Genomic DNA, 17979 nt, shown 5'->3' on the forward strand with positions numbered 1-17979 from the left:
AATTGTGGGAGTTAAGAACATAAAGTACATTGATTTCTTTATTACAGCTAGCAGATATTTAAGAATGTTAGCACAGGTCTTTGAATAAATTTTGCTTCTAAGAGAAGTTACTATTTATTCCTAATTAGACGGGGAGGAAAGTCTTTGAAGAGGAAACTCTACTTTACTTTTTACACCCACAATTCTAACTGCAGTCGTTGGCCCTTCTCCATGGCTTCTGTGACTTGGGTTACCTATGGATAATTGTGACCTGAAAGATTAAATAAAAATTCCAGAAATAAACAATTTATAAGTTTAAAATCGTGTGCAATTCTGAGTAGCATGATGAGACCTCGCACCATCCTGCACCATATTACCCCAGACATGAATCATCCCTTTGTCCAGCATCTCCACCCTGTCTGTGCTGCCTGCCTGGTAGTCACTTGACTGTGGGGATTATTGCAGTGCAAGTGTTCAAGTCACCCTTATTTTCTTAATAATGGCCCCCAATTGAAAGAGTAGTGATGCTGGCATATTATCATCATTGTTCTATTTTAATATTAGTTGTTGTTAAACTTTTACCCTGCCTAATTCATAAATTAAACATTATCACAGGGATGTATGTATAGGAGAAAACATAGTATGTATAACGTTTGACTACCATTCTCAGTTTTAAATATCCACTGGGAGTCTCGGAACTATCCCCTGCTGATAACAGGGGAGGTATTGTATTCGAATACAGAAGGTGCTTTCGTGCAAATCTTGTCCAACCCTCCCATTTCACAGATGAGGAAAGGAGCAGTCAACTTCTTGTCTGAGCTGGTCACTGAATCCACATCTGATACCTGACTCCCCACCCATTTGTTGTAGCTCTGAGTTAATGGCTGTGAATGACCTTGGACAGAAAACCCAGGTATCAATGCCATAGGAAGCTCTTCTGGGGTCCCTAATGGGTGCCTTTAGGACCTCAAGGAGTAATTTTGTGAGGGGCTGTTGAGCCAGCGTTCAGTTTCCTAACAGCTTTATCTCTTGCAGCTCTTACAGGCAGCAGCTGCATGCAATGTGTTCTGACTTTTGCCATGTCTTGTAAAGCAGCTTGGGTGCTGGTGCTGACACAAGCATTCCTCGGTTTGCCGTTGTTTGAGTTGAATATGTTTGATTCCTTTCTAGTTGCTTTTTTCTTCCCTTTCCTTCTCCTCTTTTCCCCTTCTTGTGTTTTATTTCCCTGCCTTTGTTCTCATTCCTTGGTCCCCATGTAAATATCTGGTACTAGAGTTACATAAATAATCAACGGCCTCTTAGGAGAGAGGGATGAAAAACAGTAAGGATTCATTTTCCTGAGAGCTCTGGGGTGTCTAACTGGCCCGTGTTGGTCTCTTACTGAGGGTTACTTGACTCCAGGAATTGCCTTTGGGGGACTCTTCAGAGGAAAACACAAAAGCCCAAAATGCAACTGACCAATTGTGCAGAACTATTTGTAGGAAAAGATAGTGTGGTTGGGTGGGGAAAGGAATTCTCTGTGACCCCTGAGGTGGCCAGCTAAAGCCGCGGAGCTCCTGAAGCATGAAATTTGATTACCCTTATCTTGGTGCACAGCTCCGATAGTGCTGTCGGCCATTCAATTACCCAGCAACCTCTACAAATGTCTGCAGCCGCAGTTAATACGGCATTAGGGAGGAACACGCCATCTTCCTTGTGCAGCGCCTCTGAAATGGCAACAGACCGTCCGCACCATGGAAATAGGCTTGGCCAGAGTCGAGTCTGGACTCTGATCATTACTCCTCAGCTCTTCTATCAATGAGTGAGTGCTTCTTCGCCTCTTTTACGATAACATCATCTCCCTTTTCAAATCAGATATTTTAAAATGGCTTGGAGAGATCCACAGGTGATTATGGCGTTAGGAGAATTAAACCACTGAAGAAAGGCTAGAGAACTAGCATGGTTTAACTTGGAGAAGGCTGAGGAGTGGTTTAATAACTGTCTGCAAATGTACAGAATGATGTATGAGGAGGGAGATGACTAGCTGCTCTGGCCATCCTCTGAGGCCAAAATAAGAGGAGTAGTCACGGCCACACACAGTGCTGAGATGTGCCATCAGGAGGCCTGTGCCCAATCCAGGCCTTTCCAAGAAAAGTCCTCTGCAAGACCTTGGCCATTCCCTTTTCCTTGCTTCACACTGGATGACCTGCTTCCGTTCCTATGTTTGTAATGAATCATTAGAATGGTGGTTGGGTTTAAAAAGGCCAAGTTTGTACTGACTGCTGCAGTCCTGCCTAGAGAAAGAGGAAGCCTCTAAGTCATCCTCCAAAAAGGTTTTAGGGGCCATTTCCAGAGACCAGAGATTTGGTTATTCATGGAAAGAAGTAAAAACTGTTTTTTGTTTGTTTGTCTGTGGTTTTTTTGTTTGTTTGTTTGTTTTAGAAAACAAAATAAAATTTCAAAAATGGATCTGAAAGAGTAGGATTTGCGTAGCAATTATAAGTTTCCATCAACATGGAAAAAAAGTCAACAATTCTACTCTGATCCCTCTCTTAATAACAATATTCTCGTTGCCTTCTTGATCAGAGAACATCTATTTTGTGACTTCTCCAATCTCCTGGTTAATGCAGATGGCTGTTTGTTTCTGCAATTGTTTACATTATCTAACATAGCTGGAACAGTGAGCAAGTTAGAGATTGGCTGCCTGGTGTTACTCTGGAGCTCGTCAGTGGGGAGCAGGTTAATTGGTCTGGGCAGAGGATGGGGGATGCATCCAGAGGTAGGGGATGGACCTTCTAGTTCTCACCTGTGGAGAAGGAAAGACCTTTCCTCTACTCTCTGAGATTCAGTGGCTAAGGCCTATGGATGATGCTGACAAAAGACAGATTAACAGGAAAAAAGCATGCAAATTTTATTTGAAGTTAAGTATTTTTACAGGCAGGGGCTTTTTAGGAAGAAGTGAAAACCCTAATGAAGTGGTTAGACTTGAGACTTATATACCATTTTAACAAGGAGCCATAAAATGTGGAGATGTGACAAGACAAAAGATAAAGGGGTTTCAACAAGGAATAGTAAAGTGTGGATGACCCAAAAATATATGGGGAAACTAATGGACGCTAAGGCTTGTTTTAGTAGGGTTGTTTGTACTAATTTATCATGGCATTGACTCTCCATCTCCAGTAACAGGAGTATTCTCCTCTTCCTGGTACAGGGAGGCCACCTTTCTCTTATGCCCTGCTTGCAGACAGAAAGGGGGATGGCAGAGAATCCTTCCCATATCTGATATTTCCCAGTTTCCTTCAGCTCAAAATAATCAATAGGCCAAAGTGGCATATTTGGGGATGGCATGCTCTGATCCTCTGAACATCCTTCCTACAAAGGATGGTATACCAGCTGGGAGGTGCAGATGCATCTTCTCCCCAGTCTGGAAACTCGGCCCCTCTTTTGGTCCTCAGTTTCTCCGGATATATTTTCACAAATGTTGCTGTCGATCTTTTGGAAAGAAGCTTAGCTGCTACATGTCCAGGATGGCATTTGCAGGTTAAGTATTGCCCACTGATACCTGTAAAACCAAGCTGGAGGAAGACCCACCCCCCAAAATAGTCCAGGTACCCAGTTCCATGACAGTGGAAGCAGGTGTTATGTAGCTGGAGTCAAACAGCACCCCTGATGCCATCCCAACTACAAAGACAGTATATTCTAATTAACTGCAAATGCTTTACTCATAAAGCTGTCAGCAGTGGGCTCTAATGTCTGTACTTTTAATGATGCATTTGATTAGAAGGTAATTTTATTCACTTGGTGGCAGTCAGACCTGTTTGGTGAGGGTCTCTGTTCCCCTCCTCTTTCCCCCACTTTTTCTCTCCTATTTGAAACATTTATGAAGTTGTGATGCTCAAAACAATCTAAGTAAATCCATCAAAGCAATGTCGTAATGTCTCTTCACCACCAGCCTCTGTGTGGGTGTGCATGTGTGTGTGCATGTGCTGTGTCACATAACAGGTTAAAGTGAAGAGTGAGGTGGGTTTTTTTTCTTTAATTTCACATGAGATTCACACCTGGACTGTCTTCTTTTACAACCGTACATTCTCTTCACTTTACTCCAAGTCCTAATAAAGGTCATGGCTTCATAACGCATCGCACTTTGCACATCGATTTCATGTTCTTTCATGTCATTTATGCCTCACAATAAAGCTATGAGATAGTTATACCTCTGATGAAGGAACAGAAACTGGGAGATTTTATTACCTCTCTGAGAAACTCAGAGTAATTCAGGAATTTAAAACTAGACCTCAGTCTAAATTCTATGCTTTCTCTACCACACCATATGGTTTCTCATCAAAAAGCAGTTTTTATCTTTTTTCCTTGAAAACCAAGTATGGAGCTGCCCACACTGGAAATTCACTCTTGCTGAAGGACATCTGGGGAGCCACTGGGGCTGGGTTCACAAAGCCTCTGGTCTGCCTGGGTCATGCCTTCTGCTATGGGAGCGTACGGTGAGGTTCAAGGGAACTAAAAGTTCAGAGTTCTGAGCAAATCCAGCAGCCTCCAGTGAATTTGTTTCATCTCTCTTCCTCTCCCTCGCCCTTCCTGATGAGGCTGGTGAGTCCCTTCCTTGTAGGATCCTAAGCTCTTTATGTCGTGTGTCCATTTTAATCTACTGACTTCCCTGCCTGTTTCTCCCTCCCCTCTCCTTACTTTCCTTGCCCCTTCTCCTTTGATAATAAGAGCTCATCTTCATGCAGGGCTTACTGGTTGCATGTTCTTTACGTGTGTGGTCTCATTTAATCCATGTGTTATCACCCCATGAAGGAAATCATGTCTCAGAAGGTTATGCATACTGCCCCAGGTCACAGAGCTGGTGAAGAGCTGCAAGTCTGACTTCAGAGCCTAAGGTCTCAATTACTGCTTGCGTTCGTCAACATATTGCTTGGAGGTATCTGCTGTGCTTAACACTGAGCTAGGTGCTGTGAGAGGTGCCAAAAAGAGACGGGAGATGATGCCATTTTCAACTTGGGATCTCACGAGAGCTCTGCCCTAAAATTGTAATGAAATGCTCTTCCAACAAGACGTGACGTGTTCACCTAGGAATCTTAACACACCATGGGGTGTGGACAGTTCGGTGCTGCCAACTCTCGCCCCCTCTTTTTGAATTGAAAGTCAATAAGGTTAAGCAGTTATGACATGTGAAGGGATTTGATCTTGGGTTTTGGGGTATGGGGCCAATCTTTTCCCCATGCTGCTACACTGCCTGTTACTCACCAAGCGGTAGAAGAGGAGAGCCACTTGCTGTACCCAAGCTGGAGCTTAATTTTTTATCCTCAAATGTTTCATCCCCAGCTACTCCTTAGGTGGTTGATTGTGCTTCAATGCAATCTCCGTTTGAAGGAAAATCATATCGTATGTTAGAACAGACAAAGGGACAGCTCATGACCTTGCTTTGCTTCTCATTCTCCCTCCCTCCTTGATATTCTCTTGTGCTGCTAGCGGAGAATTTGACACATTGAGGCAGACAGCCCCTTATTATTAAATCTGTTTGCAAATGTGTGGAAAGCTCCCTGCACACCCTCCCTGGTTACGAGAGGTGGCAGATCCTGTGTCTGAATCACAGGCTCCCAGAAGTACTTGCCTTCCCTTTTCTTCTCCCTTTTCTTCACTCAGATTGTGCACATTTCAGAAACAGTAGGGATACTAGTGCCAGATCGGCAGATCCCTGGAGCAGAGTCCTGCAACATGGAAACGCAGCACTTTGCAAAAGTAGACAGCTCAGGAAAATGGGCCTGTCCTCAGCAAAATGGGCTCCAGCTGACCCTGAGGTGCTGCGATGGGGTGGCCTGGCGAAGGCTGCTCCCCTGTCTGCATGCCGTCTACTTTTATGATGCCTTTTATTGTGTGCAACTAATTAACTGAGTTATGACCACGAAACATTCTAGGAATGCAAAGTGTCAGATAAGTGCTTGTTAAAAGCAATAACTTCATAAAGAAGGTTTGGGTGTGGTGGGGACAAGAGAGAAAGTCTCTTGTTTCAGTTAGAGTTCAAGGCCTGTGCTTTTGTTCCTTAGGTCAGCATCTCTTCTGGGTCTACAGGAAAGTTGAGAGCGGGAGAGGCAGAAATAGAAATGAGTGACAGCAGCTGCCTCTCTAGCACCTGGCCTTGACCATAGGAGCAGGAGTGTGAATGCCTTTGCCACAATCTAGAGTTTATGAAAGGCTGTTACTTAGCATTTGTACCTCTGCCCATGAGCCCCACCAGCATCACCACACTTCATGACACTACGCACCAAGATGAGTGTTCCCCTTTCCACTTAATTTGGAAAGTGCTGTTTCCACACAAATGCAAAAATGTATTCAGTTCTTCATTCATTCAACAAGTATCTCCAAGCAGCTAACTGTGTCCTTGGAACTAAACTCTAAGACCACGGTGAGTGGAAATGCATGGTGGGACCCATTGGGAAGTTTTTTCTTTTTTAATCCTTTAAATTGATCATTTTTCTGCTTCTGGATAAAAATCTTAGCAGGACGTTTTTATGAAATATCTAATAGAGTCAAGCTATTGCCTTGGGCACTTAAGTGAGAATACATGCATACAGTAGAGCTTATTAGATGACAAATGATGTATTCATGCCACATGCACATCCACACACACACAATAAAACTGACAGGGAAATACGCATTAAGTGCACACAGTAAAGGCTTTGGACAGGTCTGGGAAGACTTCCTGGAAGGAGTGAAAACAAAGTGGAGTCTTGTGGGATGCTGAAAACTTGTCCAGCAGTTCCCCCTTATCCTCAGGGGATACGTTCCAAGCCCCCCAGTGGATGCCTGAAGCAGTCGACAGTACCAAATCCTGCATATACTATGCACATCTTTTTTTTCTTTACAGTTTCACAGATTTGTTCTTACTGTAGATCTTGGTAACCTCAACATACAATTTTTTTTGTCTCCCTATTAATTTGAGAACGGTGAGGGGAAATGCATGGTGGGATGCATTGGGAAGCTTTTCCTTTTTTTAATCCTTTACGTTGATCATTTTTCTGCTTCTGGATAAAAATCTTAGCAGCAAAAGGAAAATCCTTTTCCCTTAAAGGAAGCACTTTACAGCTTCTCTTTGACATATTCAAATTGCCAAGTTTGGAGCCATTATGAAGTCAAACAAGAGTTATTTGAACACAAGCACTGCAATACCACGACAATTGCTCTGGTCAGGATTTTCCAAATAATATTTTCAGACCATGCCAAACCACGGTTAAAGGTAGGGGGGCTACCGTATTTAGCAAATAACCAGGCTTTGGTTCAGAGCTGCCCTCCAATCATGAAATGTATTTTAACTGAATGCTGAGCATCCTGTCCTTGCCCCAGGCAACCGGGTAGCAGCAGCTTTTAACAAAAGCAAAGCAATTAAACAGGTCCAGCTGGCTCCCCGGGGGGCCTTTGCTGTCCCTTTCTTGCCCTGGCCTGCCTCTGTGCTGGGCCTGCTCCAAGATGAATATGAAGCCTCTTCCTAGTTTTGGACTTTTCCTGATAAGAAAGCCTGAGCACAAGGTGCAAAAACTTACTGAGAATTACGCAGTGCCATTGGGACACTTTGGTTTTAAATTGAGACCTCAGCACATAAAAAGTCTGCCACAAATGCTGAGGTTTGGCTTCAGAAATTAAGGGCTGTCACTTTAAACTGATTTCCTTTTCCTGGGTCTGCTCCTCCTGGCCCAGCCTGGGCAGAGGAGAAGGGATATTTTAAAGTGACAGGTTTAAACAGCCTCCGTGTGTGCGGTGCAATAATTTTTCATGCGAAGCCTCCTGGGCTCGTGCTGAGGGGCTCTGCAGGATCCAATCTCCTTCCATAAATTTGTGGGAGGCCCCACGCTGCCTGGCAGCGAGAACAGTAGGAGGGGCAGCCCAAGCGGGGGCAGGTGGCAAGAGGCAGAGCTCCAGGAGGGGCAGGCCCGGCAGGGCGCAGCGTCCTGGGAAGGGCCACACGCTTTGGCGCTGTTGAGCACCAGTGGGCACCTCGGCTTTGGGCTGGCCCGCGAAGGTGCTGAATGGACTGTGGAGGAGTTTGAAAACTGTCTCTGAGATTCTGTTTCCATGAGCTATAGTGGAAAGAACTGGAATTAGAAGCAGAAAACTAGGAATCTAGTCCTGTTCTGTTAAGTGTTTATGTATGCTGTGTGACCTTCACCACATTTAACCTTTGTGAACCTCGGCCTCCAGGTTTCCAACTGGTTCTGCCTGTAAAAAATCGGGTGTGGACACCTGCTGTGCTCACCGCCTCATGTTATTATGGGGAACAGCTGGGCGGGTGAAGGGACCATGTCTTGTAAAATGCAGTGCCATACTAACGAACGACGTATACAGTGTGATGGCAGCAGCCGCAGTACAACTGGAAATTGGTGCTCGCCCAGCATAGCAGTCCCTGGCCGCAATTATTCAGAGCCAGCACAATAACTAATGAATGGGACACCTCCCATCCCAAGAACAAAGGTCTCCCCGTAAAGATGAAAACCTCACCTAAGAAGTTGGATAAACCCAGCCCCAGCTCTCAGGGCAGAGTCTCCAGGTTTCCAGACTTGGTGGGGGCACTCCACTGCTGCTCAGGAAATGGACACTGGTCATGTCGTGCTCTGGGCCAAAGCCTGACCCAACTTCCTTTTGCATGTGGCCACAGGACCCAGCGTTTGCACCGCAGGGCATCTTAGTGATTAAGTCCAATGCTTCTTTGCTGGGATCCCTAGGAAACTGTACCTGTAGCTCCTGGTGATGAGAAGGCACTCTCTGGGGAGGCCGGCGGCCTCTGGGCTACTGTCTGGCTTTGCTCTGCAGATGCCCTTCACACTGGAGGGCCACTGCATTTCCAGACAAAGCAACAGGGAATCCAGCCTGAGGGGGAGAAAGGAACAGCCTTTTTTTTTCTTTCCTTGCTTTAAAATCCTGTGATTTTCTGAGCAATTCTTGGGTTGCTGGCTGTGCTTCACAGCCACCGATATATTTAAAATTTCGGTATTAAAGAGCTCAGCAGCCTCTCCCAGGAGGAAATCACCTCCCCAATTCAAGTCAGCCAGGTGCCCTCTTGAGACGTGTGGGATTCGTGTCCTCAGCAAAAACCTCTCTCTTTTCAAACTGGGAGATGGCAGTACACAGGCCTATTACTGGAATAGACACATTTATGAATTTCAACATCCTATTAGTGATGATGATCTGACAAAATCACAAGAATGGAGATATTTGGGTGTACAGCTGACAGCTGATTTATGTGCTTAGATGGTTCCAGGATGCGATGTGCCTCCAAAGAAACCCTTGAGGAGCCGGGGCAGGGTGCGGCTGGCGTGAAACGGATCCCATGCATGGGGCACGGGCGCCATCCTCAGAGTTCGCAGGGTCTCTCCAGGGCCATTGGTATCCACTCAGCTGAGGCAGTGGCACAGAGGTGTGCAGGGGCGAAGGCTGGTGAGGACAGCATCCCCCGCTCACATGCGGGTCTCCTTGAAACAGGTTTGAGCTGACACCGGCACATCAGCCGTGGCAAATTTCTTTTCCTTAGATGCAATAATTTAACTGGAATTGATGAAATGAAATATATTTTGGAATCACTATCAATCCCAGTGAGACTGGCTCATGACAAGAATCTATTGAGCTACGTGCATCTAAGAGTGGGTGTCAAGGGACTCTCTCTCAGGGTGCTGGGTGGACGTGGGCCTTGCTGTTGTTAAACTCGGCTGGTTTGGGCTCCTCTAGGCTCCGTTGACTGATCCAGCTCCTCCTCCTCTCCCCTAGGACAGAGTTACTGTGCTCTTTGTTGGCTTTTGTGCCCTCTCAAGCTCCATCTGTAAGAGAAAAATTGAATTGGTCCCATTAACTTGATTTTAGTAGTGATGGAGAAAGTATTAGATTCTGGGATTGCTTGCCATTTAATTTAGATGTGAAAATATCACATGTGATTAACCTAGATACATCACTGCCATTGCCATCGTGAGCTGGCCATGAACAGGAAGAGACACTTGCAGGTCATCATTTGGGAAGTATCTAGTTAATTAAGGGAAGAGGTCCACCATATCAGGATGGAATCCCTTCAGGGATACAAGAAAGAGGTTGGGAGGAGTTTGTCATAGTAGGCTCTTTGGATCTCAACCATCACCATTTGACTGGGTAAAAAGAAGGGGGCTCTGTCCTGGCTGGAGTGGAGCACCCAAACCCCCAAAAAACATAAATACAAATCACAGCATTTTTAGAACCACAGACTATAGCTCCATGAGGGCAAGAGCCATAAATGAAGTTAATGCTGTGTCCTCCAAGTCTACGCCGGTGCCTGCCAAGGGGCAGGAGGGGGAGTGGAGTTCAGGTGGTATGGAGACATAGAGAATATTTGTTGAAGGAATCATAGCACTGGAAGAAAATTTGGGGTACATCCAGTCACTCTGTATCCCTGCTTAATTATCTCACTCATAGGGGGCTCTGCAGTGACCACAGAAAATTTCAAATCCCAGCTCTGTCACTTAATTGCTGTGCCAACTGGTGCAGGGAACTTAGCCTCTCTATACAGTTCCCTCATCTGTAAAATGTCATTCCTAATAACACATGCTTCATAGGGCTGTTTGAGGACTGAATGATGTAATGCATGGAAAGCTGTTTGAAGAATATTTGGTATCTATCGAAAACACTTAAATGTTAATCACTGTAGTTATTACATGGTGTTTCCATCGTGTTTTTCGTTAATCCATCCTTTTGCCTAATTAAGCCTGGAAACTTCATAAGAGTCCTAAATCCAGTTTGCCATAACTTAAGACCCTTTTTCCTATACTGGCCTCACAGAGGTAACACAAATCCTTTATCAGAACTGCCTGCCTGACTGTGGATCAGTCCTGGGCTCTCTGTAAGCCTCAGTTTTTCTTTTATTTTGTTTTGTGTCATGTAGACACTAAACTACATGATCTCTAGAGGCCTCTTTCAGCTGTGTTGTGGCGATTGTGGCCAGTCATAGCAGCTACGCTCACTGAACACCTATTATGAGCTAGGCACTGTTTCAAGTGCTTTCCCGTGTTAATTAATACAGCACTTACATTGGGGAATTTGATATCAGTACCTTCCTTCTAAAGATGAGGGAAGTTAGCTGCTGGAAGGTCCGTCAGGTCACGGGCCGAGGGTTGCCCAGCTGGTAAGCAGAGGAGTCAATATTTGGATCTAAGAAGATTCACTACTCAGACCACGAGCCTATAGAGCAGAATTAATCCTGTGGTTTTCTGTTACTATGATTTTGTGAATATTTCTGAACTCAAGGTGAACCGAGAAATCAGAATCTCTCTATTCTATTGGCTTTGTCCAGTGACCTGACCTTGGCACCAAAGAATATTTTCCATCCACAAATAGCAAAGTGCCTGATTGCCAAATAAATAAGAGAATATAAGCTACTGTGAAAAGGCCCCAACGAACTGAGTTATTACTACTGTGTCATAATTACAGCAAGAATAATATGCATTTAAGGAACACTTCATGTCCCCCAAGTGCTTCATGGCTGTCATAATGAGGCAGCCTATTGGCACATTCCAAAGAGATGACTGCAAGCGTTGATTTCCACTCTTCAGTGCCGTGAAACTTGCAGGTACCTCTCAGCTTGGGATGGAGGGTCAGGGAAGAGATATGGAAAAGCCAACAAGGCCAAGCCTAGGAGGATGATGGAAAGAGGATTACCACCTAATGGGTGAGAAAGGCAGCACTAGCTCCAAGTTTCTTGGGACTGTATAAATCAAAAGTTAATTACTGATAGGACCCCCATTTGTATTTTTATTGCTCTATTTACATTTTATGAAGCCATCTGTTATCATTAATATGTTCAAAGTCAGTTTTGTTTTATTTGTAATTATACAGCAAAAGAAAAAGCAATTCTTCCTCAAGTGGGAGAAACCACAGGCCTGGGGGAGGAAGGCATCCGGCCCGGGTGAGCCCTTGGCTGGAATGACGACCGTCTCCTTGGGCTGGGTTCAGGCAGGATCTGGGCAGGCTGCACGGACTCTGGCAGCTTTTTGCAGGCTCAGTCACTTGGAGGGAAGCTTGGCCCTCTGAGCTGAGGCATAATCTGCATCTCTGGGATGTGGATAACTTGTTAAGAGTGGTGCAGTGACAGGCTGAAGAACAGCGGAACAAGCCCACCAGCTGCCCTTTTCGGGCACGGAGCTGCAGTGAACCCATCCAAGATATCACCGTCTCCAACCAGGCCCATCTGCAGGGGCATCCCTGGGGCCACACACATGGATGGAGCCTACAAGCCATCTTGTTCTTTTTCTCTTGTTTCGCTTCCCTAGGACACAGCTGAGTGACCCCTTTGGAGGTGGCTTAGGGAGACCAGAAACCACCACCGGCCACTTTTGGCTCAGGGACTAATGGCAAAGTGCTCCTTCCTGATCCCAACCCAAAATGAGCAGCTGCTGGAGGATTACAAAGCATTGGACCTTCTCCTGTTCATTTTAAATGTTATCTCAGCTGGGCAGTTCTTGCAAATGAGCCCATCACCCTCCCCTTCCTCTCTAGTTCCCTACCATCACCACCACACACTCTACCCAAATACGCTCCGGCCAAAACCAGGGCCTACGAGGAGTGCACATTAACTAAATTGCAGCTTACTGGCCACATTGGTGGTGTTCCCAGATTGAGTTCCTCTGGCTTAACACTCAGATGCTAATGACAGGAGCTGGTGGGTCAGATGTGACCAAGGGACAGCCTTCAAAAAGGAAATGGCAAGAGCGGGCTTCACAGAGCTTCGATTTTAGGCTAGCTCACTGGCCCGCAAGTAAGGTAAGCCAGAGATGCATTTAAAACAAAACAAAACAAAACAAAACAAAACAAAACAAAACAATGGAAACATCTTTCTGCCACAGAAAAACTTGTACTTCATAACTGTTTCCAGTCGTACCCTGCAGGTTTCAGAAACACAAAACAAAATATTTTATTGATTCTGCTGCAACTGGAATGTGGTTTCCTTTCTCTGAGTGCTCCCCTGGTGCAGTTTCTTGCCTCTGACCCCTGTCCCCATATTTTTCCTGACTATGCCTCCTCCTCCCCTCCGGTTTTTTCTCCACTACCAGATATGAATGGCGGAGGAAAGGATTAGAGGCTTTGGACAGGAAAAAGAGACAAGAAAAATAAAACAAAACATGGTGCCTGCTTAGCCGTTTCTCCCAAAAGCTACAGTTGGTTGGGACCCAGAAGGAATGTTCTGTCCTTCTTTTCCTAGGTGTCGTCCTGTTCCTCTCCTTTGTTCCTCAGTAGTACCCCAGAACTCGTAAAGGACTTTTCTGTGCAAAGCAGACTCCCGTTAGAAGCCATTTCCAAATCTGAAATCATTGCACTGGGCGGTGAAGACAGACAATGGTTAAGCCACTGAATTCACTAAATGGACATTGAATAATTGAGACACTTCCTTCTGGGTCAAGGGTTGTGGTTTGGAGCTGGGTCCCCACCCAGGGAAGCACCCCCACTCTTGGCTGAACTGGTTGGGGCCAGGGCTGCCCACGTCTTGGTAGATACTGCTCCTTGCACCCATGGGTGTAGTTCTAGGGAGGTGGGAGATGTGGTATTTCGCAAGCAAAATCTGAATGTCCCAAGTACACAAGGCTGGGACCTGGGGAGGGCTAATCGGGTACTTCTTCTCATTCCAAGTGCTTCCCAGCCTGCTCTTTCATCTCTTCCTGTCTCTGCAGAGCCTGTGGTTGATTAATGATGGGGCTCTTCATCCCCAGCACAGCCCCCTTCGCTCCCCCCACCTTCACGCATGTCCATTGAATTCTCTCCTCCCTCTTTTGGCATCTGGTTTATTTTGCATTATATGCAGCAATTTGTATATAAATTGCTGATGCAAATGTCCAAAATAAATTATGCTGAATAATAGATGAAGAGAGCTACATAATTTATAATGCTAGAGGCCAGACAGAGCTGGACTGGCTGAGTTCAAGCCCACAGCCACTTCCCATAACCTGCCCGGCTGGTGTTTACATCTTAAGTGCTGGAAACAAATACAGCCTGATGCCTGTAGCTCAGACCGTCTTCTTCGAGGTGTGTGTCTGTCCCTAGAGTGGATGTGGTCTCCCCGGCCCAGGCTGCAGCCCATCAGTGAGGAGCAGTCACAGGAACAGCATGCGTCATCCCCTTCCTCCATTCGTCCTGTTGGCTTTGCCTTTAAAACAAACCCCAAGCCTGACTTTCCCCCATAACCTCTGCCACCACTGCCTTGGAGAAGCCGCTCTGACCTCCTGCCTGGCGAGTGAACAACCACTCTGCATCTCGGAAGCCTCTCCCTGTTTTCTCCTTCATGCCTGGCCTGTATGACTGCAGCCTTCGGGTGCTCTTCCACTCACTTTCACGTGGTGACCTGGTCATCTGCAGGACCCTGAATTTGTGTCTTCTTCCCTGCCTGGTCTCTTCAGCCCTGCCCATCCACAACCCAGCAGCCATCCTCGAGCCTCTGGTCCTGCTGGGCACACAGTAACTACAGGGCATAGATTTGGGCGTTCTGAAGCCTGTTCTATACTGCCCTGAGCTTGGAAAGGTATATACTGGGAGGAACTAGAGCTGGCATTGACAAATGGGAAGAGAAAGCTTCCTTCAGCTTTGCCACCCCCGAAAGCCAGTTCTGCTCACATAAGACATCTTCACAAGAGGAGAACATTAGTTATTTTTCCCGATCCTTGGCGTCTGCTCTGATAATCGAGAATTGTTGAAATGGGTGAGATCACAGCATCAGTCTGATTGGCTAACAGGAAATCTGAGTTGTGTAATTATGCGACCAAATTCACACAGGTCAAAACTAATTAGCCAAAGTGTAAAAATAGCCTTCTGTACGAATACAGCATTCTGTGTGCAGTCACACTCGTTCAGCATAATTCCCTTCACGCCTCAGGATAATCCAGAGGTGGAGGCGGCGCCCTCCTCCCCGTGTACCCTACACTTCCTGTTCAGAGACGCTGCCTTGCACCTTCCTCCAGGGGCGGGTCTTGGACCTGGGAGCTGTGATTCACCGGTATGGACGCCACAGAAGAGCTTCAGCGTTTCCGAATACCCGCCACCATGGACGAGGCACTGTGCCAGCACATGAATAAGTGCTGTCAGATTGACACCTTCAGCAACTCAGGGAGCTAGTGTTAGCTCCACGTTGCGAAAGAAGAAACTGAGTCTTAGACCAAACAACTTTGCTCAGGTCATGCAGTTGTTATGTGAAGCTGAGAAAGGGGCCTAGGATGTTGCAGAAATGATCAGGGAGCATGAGGCTGAGGGGACCCAGCTTTCCCTACTAGCCAACCTGCTTCAACCGAGTGCCTCTGCAGACAGAATGTGCTATCCTCAAGTGAGCTAATCGCCTTGTCACTGTGCCATCATGCACGGTGGCCGGCTCCATCCCAAGCTGCTAAGGGGGCGGTTGACAGGGTATGGCCAGCCAAAGACTCAAAAGTGCTAATAGACTTTAGCTGTGTCGTATAAAGAGACAGCAGCTGCACTCAAGAAGGCCTCTGAGCATTATAAAATAGTTTGGGGATCTAAAAACAGAAAGCGGGTTCAGGCCATGAAGACGGTTGCAGAATTATTTTAGATTTTCATTTCCGACAAAAAAGATGGAAAGGCCATATAGCCGTGAGATTAGTTCCATCCAATTTCGAGTCAGTGACACACCACTGAGGCTTGGGGATCTTCCACGGCTAAGCAGAGAAACCTGAAGGAAACAATTCTGTAAACCGACTGGAACAAAGTGGGGGGCTATAGATCGGGGGGCTGTTATGCATTTAGAGGCTCCTGAAGCTCCAATGGAGTCCAGAGCTTAAAAATGGAAGAAGGAGCAGAAAAATTCAGAAAGTGAGGAGACTTTGCTTTCTGAGACTTTTGGGGGAACATTTAGTGGTGGTAGAGGCAGTGTACATGAGTGTGATTTTAGGACCTGAAGTAACAACACCCTCCAGCGTTTGCTACCGTAAGCGGCTGAAAGTGCCTGTGTTCTGTGAGGAAGCATGTGCTCGCTTCAGGTCTGGAAGGCAAAGGGACGTTCCAGGGAGGCCTCTCCTGCTCTGACCTCTGACTCCCCAGGACTCCAGGGCACGTTCACCACCTCTCCTGGAGGCTGCTGTCTGGCAGCAGTAGAGCCCTGGGAAGGCAAGGGTGGCCTTCATGTGTAATAGCAGAACCTTGGCATGAGAACCTGTGCCCTCATCTCCTTATTTTTTATCCTAATGCACTTCTTGGGTTAGTGCCTCCAGCACAGCTCCTGCTGACTAATGCTTCTGCAAAACTCAGACATTCTTTGTGCTGCTCCTCTCAGAGACCTGATAAAGAAGCCACTCCCTCTCCTGCCTGGCAGCACTCTATTAGGTCCTGGTGTCTGGTGCACACCTGCCTGGGCTCCCAGTGTAGAATCCAGGGGAAGACACTCAAGTACCAACCTCCACTGCCAGTGTCCAACTTCCCAGCTGAATGGGAAGGGTGTTGAAGCTTCCTCAGCAGTCTTAGGGTTGAAGAAATGAATGATATTGTAACATTTGATGAGGGAATAAGGTCACAGCCTGTCAAGGACACAGGTTAACATTAAATAGAAAGATGTTACTGCAACTGTCTCTGCAGCCAGCTCTGATTGGCATGAGTAGTGAGCAGTTTCTCAATCTTAGTGCTACTGGCATTTAAATTGTATACTTTATGATCACAGTTTGGGAAGGGGGATGCTGTGCATTATAGGATATTAGCAACATCCCTGACCTACCAAATAGATGTCTGTAGCACCCCCCTCCCCACACTGTGATCATAAAAAAGGTCTCCAGGCATTGCCAAATGTCCTCTGGGGGCACAGTTGTCCCTGATTGAGAACCCCTGAGTTAAATGATTCTGCGCTCCTCTGTCAAGGGTCCCCAGAGTGAAGTCCTTGGGCAAGCAGCAGCAGCGGTGCTGGGAGGCTCGTTAGAAATACAGGTCTTCACATCATACCCCAGACCTGATTCAGAATTCCTGACGGTGGGACCCAGGGGATGGGTTATGTTTTAACAAGCCCTCCGGATGATTCTTATCGATGCTAAAATTCGAGAAGCATTGCCAAACGGTAGCCACTTGCCACATGTGGTTATTTAATTTTATTTTATTAACTAGATTAGGCAAAACTAAAAAAATTTAGTTTTTTGGTTTCTGTAGTCACATTTCAAGTGATCAATAGCTACATGTAAGTGGTGGCTACTGTCCTGGAAAGGACAGTTACAGAACATGCCATCATTGCAGAATGTTCTGTTGGACTGCATTGTAATGAAGTTGCTACCAAAATGTGGATGACTTCAAGAACCCTAAGACTATTTCTGGCTATCAGCTAAGTCCTACAGACTACTCACTGGCTACCTTATGGCCCTGCATAACTAGATACAGAAGTGAACTGAGAGAAGCCGTGTTTCTTCCCCGCTCATGCTTGCATATAAGATAGGTATAATGACGCTAACCTGCCCAGAGCCCATCCATGATAATGGTCAAGGCAGCTGGTCAGAGACACAGGAAGTCTGGGGTAAAATACATAATATAGAGCACGCCTTAATCTTACTTTAAGGCAATATACTAAGGTATCAAAATAAAAGCAAGCACAAATGCAACAACCACACCAGGGAGAACAAAGAAATAGAGGCATACGGCGTCAAGTGCTTTGCAGGGACAACAGGTTTTACGGTGGTATGCCCCGAGACTAGCCCATTCTCCTGCCTCTAGTAAGGGCCCGTGTATAATTTCTGAACTCAGATGAGTGCCAATTCCAAAGACCTCTGAGACCTCTTTGCAGGGTTCTCACTCTATCAAATCCATCCAGAGAGCTCAGCAGCTCCAGAGTAAAATGGAAAAATCCTAATCACACCGAGTGTCCAGGCAGTCCCTGGAGTAGGGTAGGCAGTTGCGTGTGTGTCTCTGTGTCTCCCCTCTATGCCAGCTGCAGACATCACTGATGAATCGGCCTACTCTTCTCCATGGACCCCGGCTGCAGCCAGTACCAACCAGTCCAAGCTTACATGCACAGGAGGACACTAGTCACTG

General features: G+C 46.3%; 1 protein-coding gene and 1 long non-coding RNA gene across 6 annotated transcripts in view; both read left to right on the plus strand.

Annotated features, from left to right (window-relative positions):
- The window catches only part of OPCML (opioid binding protein/cell adhesion molecule like), a 1159098-nt gene that overhangs the window by 314964 nt on the left and 826155 nt on the right, over window positions 1-17979 (plus strand). The gene's annotated exons all lie outside the window — the stretch shown is intronic.
- LOC103878037 overlaps window positions 1-17979 on the plus strand; it is a 34532-nt gene that overhangs the window by 9671 nt on the left and 6882 nt on the right. The window contains exon 3 of one of the 2 annotated variants that reach the window (XR_002517373.2): window positions 129-2404. The exons of the other annotated variant lie outside the window; for it this stretch is intronic. This is a non-coding gene — a long non-coding RNA (uncharacterized LOC103878037). Of the gene's footprint in view, window positions 1-128; window positions 2405-17979 lie in introns of those variants that run through there. 2 annotated transcript variants of the gene reach the window in all.

Source organism: Papio anubis, chromosome 12, assembly GCF_008728515.1.
Source record: "Papio anubis isolate 15944 chromosome 12, Panubis1.0, whole genome shotgun sequence".
Taxonomy (NCBI): Eukaryota; Metazoa; Chordata; class Mammalia; order Primates; family Cercopithecidae; genus Papio; species Papio anubis.